The following is a 24,690-nucleotide window of genomic DNA, read 5'->3' on the forward strand; positions in this document are numbered from 1 at the left end:
AAATCTTTAAAATTATGTTAGAAGAAAATTTCACAATATAATGTTGACACAAGATTCGAACCCATAATACCAGCGTAGGCGCATCAATACGCAACCGCAACACCAGACCGTCATCACTAGTACGATGTTAAATTTAGATACATACAATACTCCGTACAAGCGTGTGGTATTCAACGCCATCTGTTGGCAAATTTAAGTAATATACTACTATAAGCTTAAGGTAAAATCGATTTTGCGTATTATTGAAAATTATTTTCGTGGGATGATTTATCATTTCAAACTCAACTAAAATAATGTACAATTATAATCCAAAAATTACCAAATAAACGAATAAATTACATAGTATCTTTGCAATAAGTCACCTGTTAACCTGTGTTACAGTAACTTTATAATGTTTACAGATTCTGATGCCAGACTTAGACTTTTATTGTAAATACTTTTTACTAAAGAATCGGTACGACATACTTGTCAAAATATAAATTGCAAACATTTCCGATCACACATTTGAAAGCCACCATTCGCGTCAGCCACAAAACTCCGACTTAGATCAATTTTTGCGCTATATCAGCACAAAGGTTCCCAATTTCTATTTGTGAGAGGGACGTATTCGTGTAGTGATGGAAAGTTACGTTTCCGTGTCGATAACGTCATTCTTATCTACGTTCGATCACCGTGAGACCTTGTCGGAGGAAGTTCTATGTAGTCGAAATTCAATTCGCTCGCAGACAGGCATCCGTACTCACAAGTGACACTTTCCCTGGCCGTCTTGACTACGAATGGGCGATGAACTATTTTTAGACAATAATAAGTTTCATTTAGAATTTTGCCAAAAATCGGATTGACTAATAGTCAGGCATAGGGTCAGAAAAATAATTACAAGGTAGGTACGATGATAAACAAAACTGAACACGAAGTAGCTAAACTCAATGATTCTCAATTTCACTGTATGCAATAACGTAATGTTACAAAAAAATTCAAATTAACCATCTTGTTTGTATACACGTACGAAAGTTATTTAAGTAAGAACTTTTTTATGTAAAGATTATGGTAACGTGCTAGATTTGGTCTTTATTCCGAAGGGTGTCGGAACGAACCTTTCAGAATTAAATTTCTTGGAAAAATAGCTCTACATCAAACCCTAGTCGCCAGCGGTGTATTGGCATTTTTATAAGTGTTACAAACGATCCATAAACTCAAATTGGCAACAAATTCGAGGATATAAATAGCTTGTAACACCTATAACGTTTAGTTATTAGATTAGTCTCACACTAACAGACATTACCATCAATTTCACAGACTACTACATCAAATTTAACATTCGTCGCTCATCGTTACTTTGCGGCAGTAAAACGAGTTCTTAACAAGCTGTCGTTTTGAACCCAAAGGCCAGCGGGTATTAAGGAAATAATTCAGATAACAACAGTAGAAAGCACCATTTAGATTGTAATGGCTACACAATTGATGAACGTTTTGCTCACTCGCTTGTCTCCGGCGTTTACGCTAGGGACGGCGACTCTTTCCAAAAAAGATCGATTTTTGAATCGATTCACAAAAAAATTGAGGCCTAAAGAATCGATTCTCCAAAAATCGATCTTCTCTATCAGGGATCTATTCAGGGACTAAGCTAGCGAAAAGAAGATCGTCAGGACCCAACAATCACTGAAATACTTATCCGCCAGCAAAAAATCTTTATAACACATATTCAATCAACTCCGAATAAATCTTATTTTGATTTATATGCTAGGAGGAAATATCGATTCTCTGAATCGATCCATTACTGTAGACCGATTAAAATTATCTAGTTTTTGGTCCAAAAATCGATTTTCGATTAATTGATCTCAGATCGCCATCCCTAACTTACGAGTATGTTTATGTCCACGATTTGTTAGTCTGTGGGCCTATATTTGCGTACTTCAATGCAAATATTGCCCGTTACTAAACAATCGTTGTACGGAAACCAGAAGTTTGTAATTGATTTGTACAGACGACAATGTATCTCGTGTTGTAAAACATTTATTAATTCTGAGTATGAACAAAAATTAAGAGCAAAAATTATCTCCCACAATTGAAGCTTATTAATATTCTATCCATTTTGCTATAAACGAATAACGCATATTTACCGATGTATAACAATGTAAATTACGGTAAGTATGTTCATGATTAAAATAAAAAAAAGCTTTAATAACTTACTTTATTTATTAATAAAGATAATCATTGTCTTACGATATTAAATGTTCGGAAATACCTAAATAAAAACAACATTGTATAGGTATAATTACATATAGGTACTATGTAATGTATTGAAGTTTCTACCTTTATTTCGCTCTTAGCAAAACTGCCGTTTAAGGAAGGCATATTTTAAAAGGCCACGTCTGCAGCCAAACAAGCTTCCGTATTCGGTCGGAGGTGACTAAAACGGGTCTGCTGCGGTATGCAAGCGCATCCTGCACCGAGTCGTCGGGATGCGAGGAGATACATATACATAATATGAAGAAAACTAAAAAGATCTCAATACTGATGTACATTTTTAACCCTACTGGAAAGGGTAATGATTTTCGGACAAACATACATAATTATATAGGTACAAGTTTCATTCTATGGGTTTTTAACATATGAGTTGTCACAGGATTTTCTGTATTTTTTAAACGGTCGGTTTTTTATAATAATTATGTAGTTTTATAATGTAGAAGTAGGAAACAAGTGTACAGTGCATTTGATGGTAAGTGGCCCCTGCCGCCAATTGACATTTATAATTAAGTCAAGATGGGATTGGAGTCCTACCTGAAGTCGGCCATCCCTCAGGACTAAGTTAAAGAGGTTAGGTAAGTATCGTCTCTTATAGGTAGGTGAATCTCCCTTGGTACACCCCTCAAATTTTAAACCAGTGCTTAGTACTGCTTTTATTAGGCAGAGATTGGCATGGCGGTAGTATCTCCAGAATCGAACCACGAAAGCTTCTACTACCTTACATTACAGTACCAAGACTCAATAATAATAATTATAACTTATTCATTCGTATAATTATACTTTGTGAGTATTTACATCAAAGCTAGCTAGCTAGTAAGTTAAGGATATTTTGACACGAGACTATGTTACTTTCCATATTAATTGTTACAATAAATATACAACCGTGCCCTTATATTTTACGACTTTTAATAAATGCCAGGAAGCTACCGTAAATAGTAAATATAAAAGCGTTTATTACGAGTGGTATAAGACGTAAAATCCAATATCTGGTGCCCAATTAGGGTTGTCAACTTTTATTTTGGGAAAAATATTAATTCTTACATAAATATTTTAAATATATAGCAAACATTTGGAACAATGTAATAGCTACATATATCTCTGAATAACTTTCTTTGTTTTTTTTTTCGCCACTATTACGCAGACTATAGGTACGTAATATAGATGAGGGCGATAATTCTTCTATTTCTTGATGACATTTTTTGGACTTATAGGCACTTATAGGAAACTACTGCTCATGAAGTGATATCGGGAGAGAGCGCCAAAACATCTGAATTATCAATGAAATGATGGTATTTTTCGTACTTAATTATTTTTTGTATAATACGTAGAATCTACTAACTAAAGTACAGTACAATACTGTGTGTAGTAACGGTAGCAACCCTATACCGAATATGATGTTGGCCGGTCGGTAACAAGTTAATTTCGAAGAAGCTGTAGGTACAGCCCTCTCGTTTCATCTCTAATTGCTTCGGGGAAATGAAACAAGTGTTGTAGACGTATTAAATTTAAGGATTACTGTATTGATCCAAGGGCCGAGGGCGGTGTGGCTGGAGTTCTGCGAAATCGAAATTGGTAGCCATTTCTATGATGAGATACGACATTCAGATGTCAAAGACGGTCACCAAATTAATTTCGTGAAAAATGATTCATGGACTTTATATCATAATTAACGTTTGAATTTAAAAAGTATCGCACTAGAAAAGTTTTATGTCAAACATTATCTCCTTATATGACCAAATAAAATTGACGTTACAGTAGCCACCTGTCATCAGATGGACTGCATTGTTTATAAAGTGAATAAAAAATATTAATTATTTAATAAAAAAAGATTTCGTTATTATTTTTTATGAGATTGGAGTATGGTCCGCGTAAAACTGCTAGTTCGCTCTGAATATAGAAATGAATCGCGTCGCCATAGCAAATTGTATGACTACACCTGCTCGCAACGACTTCAGAGCGGACTAGCAGTTTGGCGCGGACTATACCTAGTATACAAGCATACATATCAACATTGTCACCATCATAACTAATATAGATATACCATATAGATAACTAATTTAATATAGAACAGAGATTCTACCTGAAATCGATCACAGATACGTTGCAACTTGCAACTCTTGAAGACTAAGGCATTACATAAAATATTAATTCACATTATTTACATAATTTAAACAAAAACAAAAAAAAAGTACTCAGCCCCTAATTTGTTCCCAACAACTTGTAAAGCGCCGATAAAATACCAATAAAAAGTGTTGAAGATGAAAAACGTTAGAATACGTACTTTTTAACGGTATCCCAAACTCCATTGCGTCTTTGAAACAACAAAACAAGGTACGAAGCGGGGAACATTATCGGGAAGTTACGGGTTTGTTTACAGGACCCCACCCGCCTAAGGGGAGATAATGGTATGGAAAAACGTTGGAATATTTTACTTTAATGTACAAACAACTTAGTCTTTTAAGGTATGAGCGTTTCCGTGGTTCCGCTGCGGCGGTACCATCGTTTAAAGGGTGTTAGTGGTGACTGAACTTAATAAACCTTTGCTTAAGTGTTGCTTAAAGCGAAAAATCTACTATGAAGCTGAATTAGCCAATGAGTAGGTAATGAGCATGCAGTCCACCTGGTTATAAGACTATGTTATTTATTACTTGCTGCTATGTTACTTGCTGAACAAACTTCTTTTTTTAGATAAATATAAAGCAAGATACTGGAGCTCATGCTTTATTAATCATATGTAAAAATAATGGCATTTAAAAAAAATGAAAATGAAAATAATTATTTTTAAAATTAAAAAAGACAAACCCACTGAGTTTCTTACCGGATCTTCTCAGTAGAGGTCGCGTTCCGATCCGGTAGTAGTTTAAGAAAATATTGTAACTGACAATTTGTAAGTGCCGCCGTTGGCCTATACAAAATAAATATATTTCATTTCATTTCATTTCATACCTAGATCCCAATAAATCGACCTCAATAACGTCAAATAGGTTTGAAATCCCGAGGTACAGATGCGTTGCTTCCCTCTGGACTAATTGTATTAGGTACCTCGAGTATTTACTTCTTCCCTAAACTAGAACAAAGAAGCACTGAACACTGCTGTTATAAGGTACAACCATTTTGACTTACTCAAACTTACTTTAAAGTTCTGTGAGTTCTGTCCATTCAGAAGTTTCTATGTCCCTTGTAACTACGTGTTTCTTATGAAATCTTTTATCAGAAGTTCCAACTTGATCTTAGGCAATATATTTTATATCACGGCGTGCGTAAATGGACGTTTTACGCACGCTTCGCGTGCGCAAAACCCCCATTTCCGACCCCGTAATATAAAATTTAATACAACACGCGGACGAAAAATGTTTTTCTGACTCGTGTGATTGCAGTCCTCGCCTGCGGCTCGGCCTGCAAACTCACACTTGTCAGAAAAAAATTTTTCGTCCTCGTATTGTAATGTACTATATTAATAATAATAATTAATTATAATAAACAAAGATACAAAAGTATAATCGAATACAGAGGTCCATATCATATATACCTTACAGACTAACATACATGCTAATGTATACTTTTATTTATGACTCCAATCTAATTTTCGATTGATTTCAGATGTCTATGGGCGACAATGATCACTTATTATCAAGAAAACCGTATACTTCTTTGCTATATACTTATACAGTAACATATATGTATATTTTCTTCATAAACATAATTCACATTGGATTCATAGAAACTTTATACATTATCATTATCACTATTATTACTGTAATATTGTAATGTAACACGCATTTTGGTACAACAATCCCCTCCCGTAATTCCTGTGCGTGTTTGACATGTCACGACATAAATTAATTTAGTGGAAACTATTAATTAAAATAGTAAGGATGTTAACAGTATGAATACGATGTTAAGCAAGCTTGTATTTAAGTAAAATTATACGTTATATTACTGACTACAGTTTTTGATTCTGATTCATTTATATTTTTTAATCCAGTCTGTACCCAGAAGTAGGGCACAGTAAGGATTGTAGCTATATACCGTATAGGTATATACCGAGATCAAGGAGCTATCAAAACATAGAAACATTTTTTAATTTGTCTGTCTGTCTGTTTTAAGAACGATGCCGAAGTGTTAGGGACAACGTTAACTGTAGAAATTTAAGTTTAATTAGAAACTACTTAAATGTTTTATGTTTTATTTATAGAGATTGAAATGAACGAAGGAGATGAATGAGGATCAATAATATTATCATTTATTCATTAAGGCTTACAAATGTTTTTTTCGCATATAAAGTTTAAAACTTATAGACAAAATAAATTAGCCATTTAGAGTGCTATAGATTACATTTTACGACGGAAATAGAGTTCCTGTGCGAAAATCGAAAAACCACATACGAGCGCAACCGCCAGCGGAAGCTGTATGTAATTATAATTATCTAGTGAAAGTAATTGAAAGTGAATTGATTAAATATGATAGAACACAGTACAAAAACTATTAACCAAGATCTGTGTAACAAAATAGAGCAGTCTTGTAATATATTTTTAACAAGTTATGTTGCGCGGTTTCACTTGCGTTTAAAAACTGCGGCTACAATACTACCCCCACTCTTTCTTCATATATACTCCTAGTTGTTCCACTCTTGCAGACCATTCTGGATAACTAATATCCATAACCATTTTACACTGATCTCTCGCCTCTATAACAACGCATATTAAAGAGAGGTCAAGCTTGTCCTGTAGTACCAAATTATCGATTTTTATAAATTATTGCCTAAAACACTACCTTATAAATGTCCTATCAATTTCAGGAATATATTCTTAAACCCTATTGCAACAAAAACGTCAGCTTTATAATATTCGTTTTTTAATTTAGTCAAATCCATAATTGGGCAGTGGTTTTCACTTCGATTTACAACATAGATACGGTCGCACGCATTCGCTCTGAAAACCAATCAATCCGGAATTGACAGTTAGAGCGGAATCGATATTTTTTATCGCTTTCTTACGGCACCTGCCTGTCTCGACGATGAATAGGCGATGTGATAAGCGGTCCGCGGGATTTTCGTTAAGGAACCAAAGAAATGAGGTATGCAGTTGCATGTACGTAAATGAAAAATTACAAGTGATGAAGCGATGAACAACATAACAGAATATGTTCCTATTTTATACCTTTCTCTCTCACACAGTCTGTGTCGTTTTATTATACGTATACGAATTTGTGTATGTGTTTAAGTAAACGATATTCAAACGCGGTCGGTTATACAGGGTGAATTTTTAAAACGGGCCTTCAGGGCCAAATCCGAAACTATGAGGATTAGCGAAAAATGCTGAAAGGAGTTACGAGGCCGATTTTGATAAAAACTAAAACTGCATCATTAGTTTTTTAAAATATTTTTTTCCTTAGCCGGGAATCGAACGAGTTCGTTTTGAAAAAAATGACACTTCTATATTATTCCACTATCTGATAGTGTCGCTTATAAGGATCAAATTCTGGGAAGTAATGGTATGTGACAAATTAAAGGAAAAGGAAAATTTTGAAGAAAATACGTATTTTTCCATACATTGGCATACTAATCCTTAAGGATTATACATAACAAATGATTTATGTATAATTCTTTACAAACAGACATAAGTCTTACCATCGAAGAATTTGTTGGTTAATCAACTAATTATTCGATGTTATGACTATGACATACGGCTTAGTATGAGAAAGTAATAGTTTGGCAAATAAGTTACCGCCGTTTTTAGGATTTATTTTATAATGAAAATAGATAACTGATTAAATAGTAAATTCTTATTGTTTGTTGTTTACAACTTCGTTTCAACGTTAAATATGATTTTCTATATCTCTTTTTTTAGTAATCACTCGGATTTGACTCTAAAAAGTAATTCTCGCAAATTGTCAACTTTACATCTGTATTAAACGAAACTCCGCCCATAGCAAGTAAATCTATTTTAATGGTCCTAAAAATAACCTTAGCTAAGTCGGACATAAAAATATAAATTATTGGGAAACAAAACATCCATTTCGAATGATTAGAAACATTGAGCCAAAAAAAATGTGAATACACGAAATGTTTAAATTGATGAATGGCGGGAACTTAACTGCCAAATTAATATGAAAAAATATGTATTTTCTTAAAATTGAGGCTTTTCCTTTAGTTTGTCATTTATCATTACTTTCCAGATTTTGATCCTTATAAGCAACACTATCAGATAGTGGAATAATATAGAGGTGAATTTTTTTTCAAAATGAACTCGTTCGATTCCCGGCTAGGGAAAAAGTTATTTTAAAAAAGTAATGATGCAGTTTTAGTTTTTATCAAAATCGGCCTCGTAACTCCTTTTAGCATTTTTCGCTAATCCTTATAGTTTCGGGTTTGGCCCTGAAGGCCCGTTTTAAAAATTCACCCTGTATACGGAACGTATGGAAATATTGTTAAAACGTATTATTTATTTTTGTTTTTGTTTTAACTAATAAGTAGAACTCACGTAGTTACAATTATTGTCACACTATAGCAAGGTTGTAATGAAAATTAAAAAAAATCATTCCTAATGGAGATTACTTGATGGCACACGTATGTTGTTTATCCAATACATCCTTAACACAATTCACAAAACATTCGAATACCTGGCAACACTAACAACAGGCACGTAGGGCCGCGTAACCTACTTGAGTGTTGCAACGTTACAAATTGGCGCTAACAAGTGTTCTACTGGCAACACGCGCCTTTTTGTTCCGCTGCTTTTAATTTGCCTCGAATTAATGAATACCATTTACAAAATTGTTAATTACACCTGACCGTTTAATGAGGTCGCCGCTCCACGGGCCCGGAGGCACTGTTAATTACAATTTTAATTTTGTCGTATAATGTTACTCTAATTTATTAATTGTGCCTCTTTTAAACAATGAGGTGATCCTTTTTAAACAAAAACAAGTGACATATATTATAACTTTTCAAGTTAAAACTTTACAGTTTCTGTGCCTTCTTAGTATAGTAGGTATAATTGTCTACATGTTTGTAACGGTTACTTTAATGTAATTTAGTTATATAGGTAGACAAATTAATATATCAATCAAATTAATTTTGCCCCTTAAATATATAAGATGCTTAATGTAAGTATGCACATCAATAAATATACTAAATATAGATATTACCTGAGTGGAGCAAAAATGGCACGTTTCAACTAGTTAACTTTACGATTTACAATAATTATAGAGTTGCCATTTCATAACTCATTCGATTTCCCACGTTTTAAATTGCAGCGAAAAAATCGAGACGAATTTATTCAATTCGAGTACTTACATAAACGTATAATTGTACCAATAATTTTTTAAGCATGCTGTAAAGTCGTGAATTGTGAATTAGCGAACGAATGAATTTATTGCCCGTTCTGTAGCGATTAAACGCGAAAGCGATTGCCGGTCGTAAACTACCATATTTCGTATTTTATTATAAAGTTTGTACATGTTAGTACTAATTATTATCGAATAAAATTGTCCTTTTAAATATACTAGCTATGTTGCGCGGTTTCACCGCAAATCCGCAAGGCACTTTCGCCATTTTAATTCAAGAACCATTATTATTAATCTCTCGCGCATATGACTGTCCATACTATAGAAACGCCAAGCTGGGTCTTTAGTTTCAGATAATTGATTTTTTAAATTTGATGGTAGGTACTACTAGTGTTACAATTTTTGTTACAACATTGTTACATTGCGCTCACACCCTGGTGGCTGGCGACCTCAACGCCAAGCACCTGGCTTGGGGATCCAGAGTCACAACCACCGCGGGACGGAAGCTGTACGATGACGCCGAGGTTAAAGGGTATGAGGTACAGGGGCCCGAGGCACCGACCCATATCCCCTCGACCGAGTCCCACCGCCCAGATGTCCTGGACATTGTGCTTCACAAGGATCTCCCGTGTCCAGTCCATGTGGAGGTGTTGTATGACCTGGACACACAACACCTGCCCATATTGGTCGTTCTTGGCCTCGGGGTAGCGTGTGTCGAACCCCCCAGACTCCGTAATAAGACGGACTGGGAAAAGTTTAAAAATCTATTACCTACAGTTAAGTTTAGCGGCTCGCTCTCCTCCGCCGAGGGGGTCGAAGCCGCCACCGAGGCAGTACAGACCTCTATTGTTAAAGCCCTGGCGGCTTCGACTTCGCAGTCCCCTGTGGAGACGGGCCGCTATAGAACACCACTCCCAGTTCGTCTTAGCGACATGATCGCTAAAAAACGCAAGCTGCGCGAGCTCTGGGCGCGCACGCGCTGTCCCCGGGTCAAGCGCGACCTGAACGCGCTGGCCGAGCAGCTGTCTGGTGAGATGGCTGAGTTGCGAGGGGCCACCTGGGAGATGCGAATCGACCAGGCGGGCGAGTCGCAGACGTCGCTCCACCATCTTAGCAGACAGCTGACACGAGCCAAGGTCCCCGTCACCCCCCTCCTAGATGGAGCGGGGAGACGGGTCCATACCGCGAAGGACCGCGCGGAGGTCCTTGCGGGGTACATGGAAGAGCAGTTCTCGCCCCATCTACCCGCACAGTCAGTCTCCGCGCATCACGAGTATGTGGAACGTAGAGTAGGGGACCTCCTTAGGGGTCCGACACCGGCACTCGAAGGGATCGAGTTTATCTCTCCCACTGAGGTAAGGAAGGCGGCACTACGTCTACCCAGGCGTAAGGCCCCAGGCCACGACGGGATCCCCAACATGGCGTTAGGTATGCTGTCCAGAGGGGCCCTGGTCGCAGTGACTCGGGTCTTTAACGGCATCCTCCGCACAGGCTATTTCCCGACCACCTGGAAACTAGGGAAGGTAATCGTCCTCCCGAAACCGGGGAAAGACCGACGTCTCCCGGCTAGCTACCGCCCCATAACCCTGTTATCAACCACAGCTAAGCTGTTTGAGAGACTGGCGTTGAAACGACTGCGTCCGTTCCTTAATATAAGGGACGAGCAGTTCGGATTCCGCGCCGGTCACTCTACAACGCTGCAGCTTACGCGGGTTATCCATCATTTATCATCTGAGCTCAATTACGGGCGTCACACGGTCGGCGTCTTTCTCGATATCGAGAAGGCGTTCGACCGCGTATGGCACGATGGGCTCATATGCAAAATGATGGATACACCTGCCCCGGCGACGCTGATACGGTTGATAGCATCGTTTTTAAGTGAGCGGCAGTTCTTTATTTCGGTTGAGGGCGTCGCCTCAGACCCTAGGCCCATCCTTGCGGGGGTGCCGCAGGGCAGCTGCCTCTCTCCGTGGCTCTACGCACTCTACACCAACGACGCTCCCACTCTACACGGTCACCTGGAAGACTGGGAACGAGACGTTATGCTCGCGTTGTTCGCAGATGACAGTGCGTACTTCGCGTCGTCCCGTCGGGCGGACATTGCTGCACGGAAGATGCAACGTCTGCTAGACCTGTTACCTATGTGGCTGAATAAGTGGCGCATGGCTGTCAATGTCGGAAAGACAGTCGCAATACTTTTCAGCCGCAAGCGTATCATGCCGGCTCCGCTGAGGCTCCGTGACACGGAGATAGCTTGGCAGCCTTTAGTTAAATACCTAGGATGTAACATCGATCGCTCGTTGCATATGGTCCCGCAGGTGGAGCAAGCGCTCCGCCAGGCCCGAGCGGCCCGAGCGATGCTCCGACCGGTGCTTACATCCAGGTTACCGCTAAGGACGAAACTAGGGATCTACAAGACCTATGTTCGTTCACGACTTACCTACGCGGCACCGGCATGGTACGCGTTGGTTTCCAGGTCGAACCGACAGCGTCTCCAGGCGCAGCAGAACCTGGCCTTGCGAGCAATCGTGGGGGCGGGACGCTACGTCAGGAACGACGTGGTGAGGCGCGACCTTAAGATCGAGACGATCGAGGAGTTTGTGGTCCGCCTGGCACGCTCAATGTATGAGCGGGCGGAGGCCGGACCATACTCCCATTTGAAGGGGTTCGCGCCCCTACACGATCGACCACCTGGGGGGCGCCCGCTCCCGCGGGAACTCCCTGGACTGGCGAACTCCGACCATCAGGAGGCCGATCGTCCGCTCGGTATGACGACGCAATAAGTACCGAATCACCCCCTCAACAGGGGGATGATAGATATTTTTAATATTTGTTCATTATTTTATTATGTTTTAAATAACATTATATTATTATGAATAAATATCAAGAATCCGGGGGGTATTCACCACCTGAGAATCTGCCCGGGCAAAGAGGGTATCCTCGAGACCCGAAATTCCATGCCCACCGCCCTTATGTTAGCATTGCCTTAGCATATGAGAGACCCGGAGGGTATGACGTCCCACTACTGACTGATTGCGCTCACATTGTAACAAATTGTCTGTTTAGATTTAAAATAATAGTATAGATTCGTGCCCGTACCTGGCAACTCAAATTTAAATAAGTTTCTTTGATGTATCTCTACGCTCCAATTCCTTCTTTTTAATACGCTTTTATTAGCTTGAGACGTATGTATGTTGGTATGTTTGTATGTTAGTATGTAACGGAATCTTTGAACATGATTTTAACCCCCTTCAAAACGTCGGATTGACTCGAAATTTGGCATACTTATTAAGGACCGATGACAATTCAATATTTTAAACATTCTGACCCGTTATCCTTACTAGGATAATCAGGATCAGCGATTTTTGTTTTCCTGAGACCCGGAAGGTCTGCATTAAGACTCATTTTTGCACTGCTAAGCAAAGGTGCTGATGCTGATTCGAAAGATAAACTTGATAATACGCTACGTATTAATCGTTAAAACAATCGCTCAAATAATCACTAAAAAATGAAAAATAAATAATAGTTTAAAAAAACTAAAAAATACGCTTTTATAAAAAAATCGATTCTATTTTTTAGTTGGATTTTCTATAAAAAGTGTATTTTTTTAGTTTTTTTAAACTATTATTTATTTGATTGATTGTCTATGATGCCATGACAGCGAACTTACCTGAAACAAAAAAGTTAACATATTAATAATGTGACTATAATCGCTTTCAAAATGTATGTCGTTACACTACAAATTGTATAAAACTCAAATTATTAATAATTTGTTACAATTGTATTAAATTACACTCATAAAATATGACCACGAGTTGCAGTTAAAATTAATCTCTCCAATATTACCATAGATTATCGCATATGGCGCCAAATGAGCGATGCAAATCGATAAAAATAAAAATATGACATAAATATTGAATATGCATGATAATGCTATGCGTAATGCAGTTTATATAATTTGTACAACTATTTATAATAATAAATTATTATAATAATCAATATTAGCATTCGAAATTTAAATATGACCTTCCATTTAAATAAAGATTTAAGTGTATGTGTGTGACTTTACAATAGTGCCCTTTCCAGTCTGTAGGTAATCTTATTTGCACGATATCAGAATTCAATAAACGTTTTCAATTTTGATGTCTGTATGTTTGCCGTACTTTATTTTGATAATCTTGGAATACTTAAGTCTTGTCTTTAGTTTATATTTGTCGGGATTAAAAAATATACATTTGCGCTTGTTATGAGATTGCATTAATTTATACAGAAAATTTTCCTTAAAGTGTCCCTCGTTACCATAGATTAGTAAAGATATTTCGCCGCCTTGAAATTGAATGAAGCCACAAACGGCTTATTAGTAAGTTCTTTTTTTGAATTCTTGACAAATAAAAACATTTTCAGAGAAAATTTACGAATAAATAACTAATACTGCGTAACCTACATACTAAATAAATAACTATTTTAAATATTTTAGGGACATTTTTGCACGGAGACGTGGCAAAACTTTTTTACGCAACTATTTCAATTCTCAAAACTGAATACATTTTCTTGTTAGGAGTGAGTAATCTTTACTAATCTATGCTCGTTACCTAATTTATCGTATTGTTAATCAAAAATATTTACTAATAAAAAATATTAAATTAATCAATGTTACATATTCTAATATTAATTGAACGGTAGGAATTAGGACAGTAACGTCGGTTGATGTTTTAAACGAAGTTGCGCGTCGGACCTAGTGTTTAGCATAGGTAATGCAACAAGACAGTCAAAACGTAATCGATATCAGATGCATAACTTGGATGTAGTTAAATCTAATGATCGTGACTAGTTTCCCGCCAAGAGGTCGAGACATTACACCAAATTGGCTCACTGTACTAAGCATAAACACGCATGTGAAATACTTTGGCGCCACAAAGCAGATTCAACAGATAATATAATCTTAAAATTCAAAATGTGAACCACAGACTAAATATATCTGAACTAGTGAATTGATGTTAATCCGACGTTAGGTGTCGATGAAATATTCTTCCACCTTTCACGCTTCTAGTTTTCATTTCTATATTGCGTATTGAGAAATGTTAATAAAGATTTTAAGCGGCTTAAAACTATTAGTGGTGAAGAGTATCCAATTAGTAATACTGAGCTTATTGCTTTATAGTACGATTACGCCTCAAGCTACACAATTTGTTTTTGTGAACGTTCTCGTTTTAAATTCCGTTCACTATAGGATATGTTCACTATGTCGTTTACATACAACATTTTTTTATATTGATTGTACGTACACAGTAGGTATATTAAGCAATGTTATAATTTTTAGAAATACGCTAGTTAATCCAAGCGTCAGATAATATTTTTTATGTTGGTAAATAAGTATTAATTATTTCCCATCAATGGTTTTTAATAGGATGTATAAAAATAGGAGGTATATGAAAGCTTAGTTAAAAAAAAACTCATGTCATTTATCAATATGAAGTGAACGTCAAATTCATATACAACATTAATATCGATAATCGATTTTACAAATTGCAATTTGAGCACCACTAAGTAAATCTGTCAAATAGAAAGTAATATACTGACCGGAGTATTAAAAAAAAGACAAATAAAGAATCAAGATAACACTAAAAAGCTTAACGACCTGCGCAGAGACGAATGTCATATCATAGGTTAGGAATTTTGGCGCCAAACATCTTTATTGGGTGTGGAGAAAGCGTGTCGTGTTTGGCCGCCGGCGTTACAGATTGGTGTCAATCTATATTCTGAATAAATATTATAAAAGGAAAGATTTGTTTGTTTGTTCATAATCGACAAACTCAGAAAGAATCGATTCTAATAATTCTTTAACCATTAGAAAGCTACATTATTCAGATGTAAGATTAAATATATTATATTTTAGTAACGATATTTTTTCAGTTACAAATTTTAATATTTGTAAAACAGGTTAACAGACAAAGCGCTTTACAGCTGCTTCATTTACATCACTATATGATCAACCCATTTTAGTTCATTTGCCATTACAACAATTTATTTGGATTTGGACGCATTATTTAATTTTAGTAGAAAAAACAAGTTATCGCGCCAACTACGGGAAAAGTCAAAGGGAGGTCTGCCGATGCCGTTAGTGTTTCAATATATGAATAGAAATAACACAAATAATAAAAATGTTACGCATAATACGGGAATTAGCCGTCACATCAGCGCCATCATGTTAAAAGTTTTTATTCCTCTAGCTTTTTGTTGTCTGTGGTCGAACGTTAACTTTTACGATGGGTTCTATAGAAACTGTGCCACGTGGATTATAAATGTTTTATTTGGTACCGTTACCTTCTTTAATACTTAAGGCAATATGTTTACGTTTTAACACAATGTGAATAATACAACGTTTTTATTGACCCCGATTTCTGAACGGAATTCATTGTGGCAACATAAGTTACAGAAAAGTCAAGAAAGGTGATATTGTTTATGGAATATTCTTTACTTTATGAACACTTCAAAAATTATTATGACGCCGAAAGGTAAGAAGCTAAATCAGTAAAAATAAGAAGCAAGAAAAGTAAACTTATGTCTAATTAACAATAGTTATTTATTATTGATCGGTCATCGAGCACGAACTATAATGATGAAAGTTAATAAGGTTAGGCTGAAAGACAAGTCATGTCCGTAAAACACTATGTGAAAAAATACTGTAATTACCTTGTACCTGTAATTACGAACTGAAAAATAATGTAAATTATAAAATATTCAAAAATGATTATTTTTCTGTAACACGCAGAGCTAAATAATATACAAACGCGTCCACTTCATATTAGGTACATATTTTATTAAATGAAATAATATATTAATATGTTACGAAGAACATATTAATTATATTGTCTTATTTAATACCTACTATGAATATTTTTGGCATCTACATTTAGTTATGTAAATCAAATGAATTCCGGTTTACGTAAAACATAAAATATATCGATTTGTCTATGGCAGATTTTAATCCGAGAAGAGTGTATCTGTTATAGTCAAAGTCCGATACACAGTCTCTTCGCGGAAGGACTGGTTTATCCTAGGTTTGGCCAAAGCCATCAGGCAATCCCCGAAATACATTTCAATTTCGCCCTTTGCCTGAAGTATTTTTAGTCAAACCCAGGAGCTCCTAACTTTTCAGTCAAACGTCGAAAGTAAATTATTCTGTTTCGGTTTTGGCCTAGTCAATCCTAGAAGCGACTGCAAAACTCGGTCAAACGTTGATCTGAACATGTTTAAACAGGTTCATAATGTCTCTCGCGGTGTTCCGACCGATTGTTTTGTCATTTCATGTTCGTTCATTGAGCGTGCGGGCGTGTAATTGTGTAAAATTGATTTAGGTTAGGTTAGGTTAGGTTAGGTTAGGTTAGGTTTTTTTAAATTATTAAAACAATAAACATCAAAATTTTAAAAATGTTATTTTTTTATACCTAATCTTACAAACTAACCTCCGTATATTCCAAAGCATTTATTTATTTATTTTATACTTTATTGCACATCGTACAAAAGGTGGGCCTAATGCCACACGGCATTCTCTCAAAGCATCTCAAATATAAAAGTGAAAATCACGTAAGCTGACCAATCAGGTGTCAGAACTGGCAGAATTAAGCGGTTCTTAAGACTTGAAAGCTGCTTAAATGATAAAATGCTTCCAAATATACGAAGATAAGACACTTCATACCTATATCGGAGTTTGACTCGTCAAACCCCGATTTAATAAAATTGTGTTTTGACGTTTGCCTGACCAAATTAGTCTCTCCCAGGTTTGACGAAAATTGTTTAGTCAAAGGCCGAAAATTTACATTTGTTTGGGCTTTGACTAAGTCATTCAGTCTGACCTGAGGATTGACCAGTCCAACCTAGGAGCGCCGGAGCTTCGGAGTTTGCCTATAACATATCGATCATGCACGCTATTAAATGGATCCAATCGATTTTACGAGTTAATGCAATGAATTCCTTAGTAAATCTCGAGTTGGTAAATTTATAATACGAAATCGCATAAACTTTTATCAGATTGGAACTTATAAAATGTTATTAAATAAGTTTTAAGCTGTTGAAAAGAATAATTTTAATTAATAAAACACGGTGAAAGGAATATGCGGTCGGAGCTTTTTTTTTTTGCACTTACATTAAGAATTTAACTTTCAACATTCTGAAATAGTGCATACTAAACTTTAAAAATATTGCTACACATAACAAACTTATTACTATTTTGTTACTTTGAAAACTCATAGCTTCTAAGCCGAAGTTGCTTAATATATTTTTTACAACAACATTGATCACGTCTTGGGCGGAAGCCCATTACGACATAAAACAATTTGAATAAGATTGATTCCACACAAATATAGAACGCATCCAATCTTAACATCGCTACGCATACGGCCGTGCTTCAATCATTCACCGCAAAGTATCTCTTGTTGATTTACAGCCTGCGGTGGCTAATAATTTATTTATGCTTCCAATAAACGGCACATGCCGTCGTGTGTACTATTAAGTGGAATCTGGAGTGAGGGTTGCCACGTATAAAGTTGGTTTTGGGATAATGAATTGTTTTAAAATTGAACTGAATCGAATCGATTTGAAGCGTATTGTTTTGTCTCTTTTTTCATTTTCGGGTCTTCGAGGTAGTAGATAGAACCTTTTGTTATCGAATGCGGAGACAGCAATTACACACTTCCATTTTATCTGTTTAATAACAGAAATGTCAAGCGCTGTCGTCTTTTGTTTAATTGGTGAAGTAAGTATAAGACTCTTATAGCTGTTGCTATAATAGGATAGGTATATAGCATTTCAGCCTAGTCCTTAAGATTCGTAACGCATTTATGGCCGACGTAAGGCAGGAGTTCACCATAGATGTCAATTTGAGACTTACGGTCTGGTTTGATACTGTGTGCTCGTTTGCGATTTCTATTTCATAAAAAAAAAAAACAAAATCTAAATATAAACCGGGCGTAATTTCGTTTACTAAATTCCACTTTCTATTACAAATTAAACTTTAATTCTCACGCTACGCTTTCAAATAATCTCCTTATTTGTATCACGCAGCTTACAGGACTGTCCTTCAGAACAACAGACTTGTAGCGACCTTAATAAACTGATCCCTGTGAATAATCGATTCCTAGCTTGCTAAGAGATTACGGGCCTTATGTATGGCAGTTGTATTGGGGGCAGGGCTTTGGTCAAGTTAAACACGATTAAGTAAAGTCACTTCCCGTTTGTCAGATTATACATTGTTGTTACAATGTTTTGCTTTTTATAAAATTGTATACTCTTGTATACTCTTTCAAGATACGAAAGGTGTGGCACAACAAAACAAAAGTTTAAAGCATTCACACTTTCCTTGGGGGCAATAGAGTAACGGCTGACGTTTTGTGAAGGACAAATTTTAAGATATTTTATTTAAATATTTTTTGAAAAGTATATTTTTTGTCTCATGTAGTATCTAAAACCTACGTCTAAAACTAATACTACATTTTCGAGAATAATTCAACATGCTCAAAGACAGCGAGGTTATCTCGTTGAGGCGTTGCTATGTCTAGCATCTAGGTCCATCATCAAATTGACTTCATATTTGAAGTGATATATTTGAAGGTGGTAGAACCCTTTGTGGTTCGACCCCGGCAGCACCACCGCCACACCTATTTCTGCCTCATAACAGCAGTGTTAAACGCTGCTGTGTTTCAGTTTGAAGGGTGTGGTAAGGGAGACGTACTTTTCCGAGGCGTTCCAGCTTAGTCCTCAGAGGTAGCGGCGCATCTGTGGCTGATCTCAGGTAGGAATACCTAATCCTATCTGGGGTTGATTATAGATGTCCAAGGGCGGCAGTAGCCACTCACTGTCAGGTGGACTGCATGCTCGTCTGCTACTCCTATATTATAAATATATATTTTCGTATTAATGTATAATCAAAATTACATAAGTGCAGCTCAATCGTAGTTGTTAATTTACCCTATTTACCTATTCATTACTTTATCCAATTAGGCAGTACTAGAAGTTGCCAAATTTCGATCCTTGGTAGGAAAAATTGAAACAGTAGATTGATTATCAACAACAGGCGTTGGCGCAAGATTTGACCCACACATGATGATAAAAAAGCTTGCAATGTTGTTTCAGTGGTACATAGGAGCGTACAAGAAACTTTATAGATGAGTTTGCATATACACCGTTTGACAGATCAACCTCCAAACATCATAATACAGCGTATTAAGTACAAAACAAAAATAAAACCGTCTAACAACTCGACTTATTACAAACACAGATTAGTTCCGCGGTCGCTAGATGGCGCGCAACGGGGGTCAAAAGCTATCTGACAATCGTACAACCGGATCGCGACAGCTTAGATGCAATTTCATGTTGCGTAAACATGCATCTGTGATTGGTATCCCTTTTGTGTCTAAAATGCCGCTGGCAGGACAAAGAATAACGGAAATGGGAAATGGAAATGTTTTACGTTCATTTTAAGCGACGAAAATGAGTTTTCTGCAACCAAAGCTGGGATTGACATTAGTAATTAAAAAACTAAAGTGAATGTCGTCCGCAAAGTTATACAGACGCAAATAATTATTGTTGCAAGTAATTATGGCACGTTTAATATATTCGCATTAAAATACATTATTCACATCAACACATTATTTTACGCTTCAAGCGATAGCCATACCTAAAGGTAACCTAAATGTAATATCTCTAGTTTTCAGGACATAGAAAAACTTAATATTTATTTACCTTTTCTTTATGTAAAAAATATTTCCATTTTTTTTTCTTAAAACGGAACTTTATTATTATTGTGATCTACTGAGAGATTATGGATTGACAACATTGGAAACAAATGACGCAATACATACAAACTACTGAAGCCGTCGATATTTATTACTAACGTGACATTTAACATAACTATTTGCGTTATATTACGAGACAAATATCTATCTTTATAGTTTAATAACATTTACCGACCATTAAAGTTATTGCTCATTTATTTGACAAATAGCTTGAAACAATTATACCCTGTTGATCTGTGATAATTTTAATAACGCTCATTAGTTCTTTAAACACACCATTTGTCGGTTGTCATATTACATTTTAAACGTGATACATAGTCGTTAGATATTGTTTTCGATATACTGTCCAGTGAACTATCGTTCCCAGACGTAAGGCATTGTCTCGTGGACTTACTATCATTTGATGTTAACAAATGTTATCGGCTCGCTTCGAGTTGACATACTGGTTATTAATGATATTAGTTTAAACTAGAAACTCTAGGCTGTGTCCGCCTAAAGCGTCTGTAAAGTGCTTGTATTTACTTGGAGATATTACGATGAAATATTGTTTGGACGACTGCGTGGAAATTGTTCGGGTGGTCCCAACAACTCAGCGCCGTGTTTGCTTTGTAATATGTATCTTCTTTGTCGCGTACATTTGTTCGTGTCTCGAGATTAACTGTTCCTCTGTTTGTCTGTTTATCTGGACAAGATCTAAACGTGGTTGATTTCAAAACATGAGAATCTATTAATCTTTCCCATCGATTCAATGCAGAATTATGTACAGATAAGAATAATTTGTCAAACATCTATGTAGGTTTCTTTGTTAGCCTTTCGAACAAAGTTTTTTAATTTGTCATCTAATTTCTTACACATATTTTCAGTAGCTACCTTAAGAGCAACAATAACTTAAAATCATAATTTAAATGCTTCATATTTCATCAGCGATTAAGCAAATCGCTTAAGTGTGCGAAACTTAAACACAATCCTTAAATAGCAATCCTAATTTAGCAGGTTTATGTAGGGACCTGTCCCCACCGTCTATGACAGGCGAGATAGGCCGCTAATCCAGGTTAAATTACACCGAACAGGTCCAACCAGTACGTGGGAGTCCCGGTTCAAAGTCGGGATTTATGTAATCTGGACGTGAAACGCAATCTTATCTCGCCGAGTCTGGAATGTGTCCGTTTTGAAATACATCGATCTGTCGCCGCGGTCAACCGCATTCATTTGGATAATTATATAAATCAGATATAAACAGGTAATAATTTCTATAAGCAATTGGATCTGTTACGAATGTATTGTGTTCATTCTTGATTCGATTTTTATTTAACAAATGCACATATATTGAAATAAAAACTCATACTGCCTAAAGGCTACTTATAATGAAAATAGATACAAAATTAGTATTTATTGCTTAATTTATAATTTACATTATTTTTCTAAGATAATCCCATCAAGTACTAATCACCCTCTCTCTTGTGTACATGTCTCTTTTCAAAATTAACAGTTGAGGAACGCCTCAGGCTATTCAAAATTACATTTAGTATTAAAATCACAAAACATACACTTAACTAAACACTCCTTAAGAATTTAGGCATGTACACTTCAATCTACCTATCAATCATGTAATTAAAATATGAATTAGCATAGGTCATTGACTTTATATTTCATTTCACATATTATTCGCAAACGAAGATGCATCATCAACTTAACTCTTTGATAAGTGATATTCAGAAGGCTTCCTGTTTCTCAATAGGATTAAATTAACGTCACAGATCTTGAGCATAATTGCCGCTACCGTCGCCATTGCTGTTACTTGGTCAACAACGCATTTTAATTATCTAATTAAATTTAATAAACCCCCGGTTACGTCGCTAATCTCGACAGTCGTGGATTGTTAACTTAATGAACGTGTTTAACCTTTTGGTGAAATAGTTAACCAGGCGTAGTTAAGCTGTCGACGTGGTGTCGATTTCGTTATAACTTCTTCCTACACGTTTCAATATTTTAGTATCTTACAGATCTTAGTAGCTCATTTGATTTCTGCCTGCATGAATCCCACGTAAAAGCTTTGATTTTTATCCAGAAATATTACAATATTATTTATTTTATTATGTTTAGGGAAACTTGTAAATATTATGCACACATGCAAATCACGGAGTTGTTTATGAATTCACGCAAAGTCCAGTACAATGTTTAGGGATAATATGGTTCTAATATGGATCTACTACTTCTTCAGAAGTGCTTTACAATTATGTAAAGGGTAAACCAGAAACGACAATGCAGATTATGCTTTACACGTTTTCAAAAGGATCCCAATCAGTCCAGAAATTTCCATATTAATCCACAAATATTCCAAAAAGCTAATACCTAATTAATAATATACGCAATGGCATTTAATTTTGCGGATACATACCTACTTAAATTTTATTGCTCACTTACTTGAGTAAAGACCTATGCTCCCAGCTCAACATTACCGGCTATTCACACAGAGGTGTTAATTCAGTCATCGGTATTATCTATCAACGTTCTCGAAAAACATAACTGTCACCGGCGAACGTAACAGAATGTGGAATTATTTTGATAAATCGCGGCACGGGGCGCAATAATTCAAAATGACCGTGCGCCCGAGAGAAGACCTTGTTAGTGATATCGAGTGCGCTTGCGCATTTTCATCAATTCGAATGTGTTGTACCTTCGATGGGAACATGTTTGATGTATCGTGGACGCGTGTGAACTGCCAGTTTTTTTGGAAAAAATATTACGGAACTTTATTCATATATTGGACAATTGGGAAACAAGAAAAGTTGTATATATCTGCAATAACTGTCGATACATAAATTGAAGGATTCCAAAAAAGTGCAAAAAGAAAAACTTTATTGAAAATAATTATCACCTTCGCTATTTTTGGGCAAGGTTCCCAAGAAGCTGACAGCATTTGCTTAATTAATGCAATGCATTCATGACACCTCTTGGGTCACCAGAGAATTATATTTTTTATTGACCCCTGTAAAAAGGATAAGTCTGCCTGTCCGTTGATGCACCCTTATGATCCTCTAGCCTCCATTGATTTGTCTGTAGCTCTGGTATCGTAATTCCTTAAACTTTATAATCATCAGGTTCATTTTTAGAGAATTATTATAAAAACAAAAAACGCTAGCGCAAAAATATAACCTACGTTACTTACACAATTTAGGCGAATCATACAACACCTCATATGTAAAAATCCATCAAGAAAGTGAAATACATGAACTAAAAAGATACGCTCAAAAATATATATAAATTATCCTCTGCGGTCGGGTAAACTCAGTCTCATCTGTCTGCCTGTTTATCCGTTAATTCATCCGCATAATCGTCTATAAGTCCGTCGATCGGTCTGCCTGTGTCTCTGGCATAATAATTCCAAAGCCTTTTAAGCAAGTTTTCCAATTTATTTCCATGCATAAATGTATTGATTTAAGACACGACCGTTTCATTGATTGCAACTGATGGCTGGGCACGTTTAATGTTCCACTAAACAAACCGCCTTTCACTCTTTAAAATATTTACGGCCGTGGTATCGGAATCAGTTGTCTTATGGTCATTTTTCATATTAAAACAGATAATGTTTATTGCTGTGCGCTTATTTATATCAATCTAGGCTATTCTGTTTGAGGCTGTTTAGTGCCGTATCTACTACCTCACTTTTCATATACAAGTTATATGTTTAAAATGAAAGGTTTAGCGAGTTTCTTTTTTTTAATATCTTGCTCACAATATTTAAGTTGGAACTGTTCAATATCATCAATCATCATCAAGAACATTATTGTCTCTCTATTTAAAATGTGGTAGAGTCAGTATGGTTCGACTAGGAAGGTATCATCACCTTACATATATCTACCGTGAAGCAGTTTTGCGTCTCGGATCAAGGATGTGGATGTCAGCCGACTTACGTACGAGACGCTCTTAGAAGTGGCAACGTATCTGTCATCGGCTTCCTATAGAATCCTTGTTCTATATGGAGTTAGTTACAGATGTCCACGATCACTTATCATAGTTACTACCCCATCATCAGGGACTGTATCTTCATTTGCTATTTCAGATTTATAAAAAACTGCTTTCATTTTGCATGCACGATGCTTCGCGGCGCATTAAGTTATGCTCTTTATGTTATTGGCAGGCTGACAGAGAGTGGGCGTTGTGTCGTCACGGATAAAATAGTTCGTGAGGTGCTACGCTTGCATTTCCAACTTGAATTGCAAGTAATTTCGCTTATTCCGTATTCAACGATTTTCGCCACTTAGGTATTTCGCACGGCACGTGTGCCAGGAATTTTAAGTAAAGCTATTAAACAAATTGGCAATAGTGATCTGAATATAATATTTAACGTTCTCCAATAATG

General features: G+C 36.3%; 2 protein-coding genes and 1 long non-coding RNA gene across 8 annotated transcripts in view; 1 reads left to right on the forward strand and 2 right to left on the reverse strand.

The window, feature by feature from the left end:
- Nucleotides 1-5,588, reverse strand: part of Polr3E (RNA polymerase III subunit E) — a 148,008-nt gene extending 142,420 nt beyond the window's left edge. Inside the window, exon 1 of the mRNA XM_073075704.1 lies at nt 5,579-5,588. The gene's annotated coding sequence lies outside the window, so the exon portion shown is untranslated. The remainder of the gene's footprint in view (nt 1-5,578) is intronic.
- The window catches only part of ckn (CRK like proto-oncogene, adaptor protein), a 413,374-nt gene that overhangs the window by 24,289 nt on the left and 364,395 nt on the right, over nt 1-24,690 (reverse strand). The gene's annotated exons all lie outside the window — the stretch shown is intronic.
- LOC140743991 (uncharacterized) lies at nt 16,539-17,453 on the forward strand. Its single transcript, XR_012102516.1, has 2 exons — nt 16,539-16,829; nt 16,898-17,453. It is a non-coding gene; the product is annotated as an uncharacterized LOC140743991 (long non-coding RNA).

This window comes from Epargyreus clarus, unplaced genomic scaffold (assembly GCF_041222505.1).
Source record: "Epargyreus clarus isolate Ecla_fem2 unplaced genomic scaffold, WU_Ecla_fem_2.2 ptg000008l, whole genome shotgun sequence".
Lineage (NCBI taxonomy): Eukaryota > Metazoa > Arthropoda > Insecta > Lepidoptera > Hesperiidae > Epargyreus > Epargyreus clarus.